The 3,218-nt window shown below is 39.9% G+C and overlaps 1 protein-coding gene across 3 annotated transcripts in view; it reads right to left on the reverse strand.

Annotated features, from left to right (window-relative positions):
• ets1 (v-ets avian erythroblastosis virus E26 oncogene homolog 1) overlaps nt 1-277 on the reverse strand; it is a 41,039-nt gene extending 40,762 nt beyond the window's left edge. For 2 of the 3 annotated variants that reach the window (XM_008425965.2, XM_008425963.2), the window contains exon 1: nt 179-277. The gene's annotated coding sequence lies outside the window, so the exon portion shown is untranslated. The remainder of the gene's footprint in view (nt 1-178) is intronic. The other variant, XM_008425964.2, reaches the window with a different exon arrangement.
• Between the last annotated feature and the right edge of the window lie 2,941 nt (nt 278-3,218).

The raw sequence follows: 3,218 nt of genomic DNA on the forward strand, positions 1-3,218 counted from the left end.
AAAGCACCTTAGTTACAAAAATAAAAAAATAAAAAAAAAGGAGCGCTTCACATCAATACATCAGAATTCCTGTCGGGAGAAACTGAAACTTTACAGGCAGCACTTTTTTATCGCGCCCAGACAAAAGCCTCATTCAGTTAGTCACGTTTAGTTTAACAGTACAAAACTTCTCACTTACCGATTGTAGTGCGCAAAGTTTCCTGCGAAGCCAGAAGTGCTGGGCAGCCAAGAATGACAGCTGAGCGGACTGCAGAGATGCTGTACCTGCTCGCAGCGAGTCCCGCAGAGGAAGGAATATTATGCACGTTTCAAGTCCCTCCCTCAATCGCACGGTGATTCTCTCCAAATCCCAGTTTTCCTCTGCGTGGAACAATCTCTGGACTTTACGTGCAGCCAAAGTACAGGTGGAATCTTTCACAGAGCCTTGGATAGTCGACGGGTGATTACAGATTATTCTGTATTTCTACAGCCCTCCAGCTCCAAAACATTTACAGGTGCATCTAAATATTTGTTTTCTACTTTTTTTTTCTTTTTTTTTAAACATCAGTATGTGCAGTTCTTTTAAAAGTAACCCCCATTCATTACAGATGTTCAATACATAGGTCTGGTCCATTACAAGTATTCATTTCTGTTCATTTTGGTAATAGACATACTTTTCCTTTTCTGTTTTTTTTTTATAAATTTTTTAAAATCTAGGCAGATAAAAAAAATCTGCCTAGATTATACAAATTTTAATATTGTATGAGGTCAAGGAAAGGATTTCTCTTCAGAAGATTTAAGGTTTATGTTGTGGCATCATCATAGGTTACACAATCACAAACAAAACGCTTGACATGACCGTTGTCCCACAGGCACTGACATCAAGAAAAACCTCAAAAGGTCATTTTGAACAAAACTAGCTGAAGTGAAGTTAAGATTATGAAAAATGTATGGACAGAAAGTGTACACAAGCAACAAAGACAGCACTTTATTTTCCGGTCAGTCGATCATGCTTTTAATATTGCCTTGAGTGCAGGTGTGTAACAATTGCAGCTCATGTCCTGGTTCTATCTGCATGTGATGGCTCTTGAAACACTGACCTCAACCTTAGTTTGCACTTTATGAATCTCCTCTGAGCTCTGGACTGGAGTTTGCGCTGCGATCCTCCCAAGGCTGCAAACACTGAAATTTGGCTAATAGGTAGATAATCCACAAAAGGTCACATCTAAAGAAGCTGTCTGTTCAAATGGAGAAGCATACAAAGATAATAATTGTAAAGTTAAGTGGAAGGCAAAACTGTGTTGAGTGCTCGAAATAACTCCTGATCAGTATGAGTGTTATTTCTGTTAAGTAACAAATAAGATAGATGATTAAGGATTTTTTTTTTCTCTTTAGCTAATGACACTGCTGACATTGCTTTGGGTTAAGGAATTGATTAACATGAGGAATATGGCAGCTGTAGCCCACATCCTGGATACATGGTGGTACCTGCTACTGACTGCAGCCTCCATCTACAGCTCGATCTCAATCCAAGCTTTGCTTCACATCCCCTAAAGACTACAGTTTCAAAACAGTTGCCCCCTGCAATTTTTTCCTACCACAGTTTTTCCTTCCACTCAACTTTAGATTGCTTTGCTTGGATTCACCATGCTCAGTAGCCGATTTATATAGCAGCAGTCCTCCACATGATTCCACAGGTAATATATATATAAATATTGTCACAAAATAACATTTGTGTATTCAAAATATGCAAACTATTGTCTCATTTAATGAGACTGTTGAAATAAATTAAAAATATATATTAATTCAAATGTGCCTCTACCCATTCCTCTTGTTGGGGTTGTTGCCACTAATCCAAATATTGAACAATTAGTAGTCATTGAACATTTACTTTGACATTGGTTTGCAAAAATAATTGTCTTTATTCTATGCTAAAGTGCATTAGACTATGACTCTGCTGTTGGAATCTAACTGGGGAAATAGCAGGAAGGAGCCAGGAAAACATCACACAAAGAGGGTGTGACTGTGACAATGCCTGATCTTCCTGTAAGATCCTCATAAAAAAAGGCTGCCAGGTGTTTAAAAGGAAACCCATAATCCTTTACACATCAGACAGAATAAAATTAGACATATTTACTATGTATTCCCCTCCATGATGAATAGTTTACTTGATGGCTGTGGCCTCTTTCAGTGGCCCAAGCCTAAGCAAAAATGATTCAGGGAGATTTTTAGGAGAGTATCAACAAGTTTTAGGTGTTGACTTGGCCTGCAGATTCCCCAGATCCCAATCCAATTGAACATTATTAGAGATCTGCAAGATGAATAAGACCAATCAATTTAGGCTCAACTTCTTTACAGGACTTAAAGCATCTTCTACTAACGTCTTGAAGCCAGGCATCCTAACACACCTTCAGCAATCTAGTCCTTGTCTCGAATGGGTCATGTTTGTTTTGAAGGCTGATGGGGTTCAGCAAACTATTGGACATATGATCATAACAATATAACCAAAAACTAAACTTCAAGAAATATCAACCTCAAATTCTACCACTATGTATCTGCTGTGTCTGTATTTTTTATTTATTGTACATGGATGATTATTTCCACCACCAAGCAACTGGAGTTTTTGCGACACTGATTATGGCTGCAGTAGCAATGTTGGCCACCCTTCTGTGAAATGAGAAGTGAAGTTCCTCCAACGGAGCACAAGATCTTCTTCAACTTGCTGGGATCACTGTTAGTGATAAGAGATCAGCATGTTTATCGGTCTGTATGCTTATTTATCGCTTTATTAAATTTTTTTATTTCCATGCCCCAAGCTTCCAGGGCTTTCCAGTAGAGTGCAACAGCCAATAGTAGAGAACATTATGTCTTTCCCCTCTCCCTTTTTTTCTCCCCTCTATCAACTTAACACTCGACACTTGCTGGTGATCTGAAACACCTTGTGGCTCTGTGATAATTCTCTGACCCCAGCACAGCATTTGTTTGAATTAGAAAGTGCACGGTCCAAACCTCCTGACAACCACTGCTCTTAGCATTAAATCTTGAGTCTGGGGGTAAAGAAGTGTGTGTGCCTGAGAGAAGAGCTCAGGAGACATGAGAAGACGGAGGGTCAAGTCCAAGGTGAGAGGCGTAAAGAAGTACCATAAGGGGCTCAGTGGCAGGCAGGCTGCATTTTCTCAAGACCTCGTCTGAATCCCTGTGTGCTCCATGGGCCTCTGCACTCTGGGGCCCCGGGGGAC

This window comes from Poecilia reticulata, linkage group LG13 (genome assembly GCF_000633615.1).
Source record: "Poecilia reticulata strain Guanapo linkage group LG13, Guppy_female_1.0+MT, whole genome shotgun sequence".
In the NCBI taxonomy this organism is placed as follows: domain Eukaryota; kingdom Metazoa; phylum Chordata; class Actinopteri; order Cyprinodontiformes; family Poeciliidae; genus Poecilia; species Poecilia reticulata.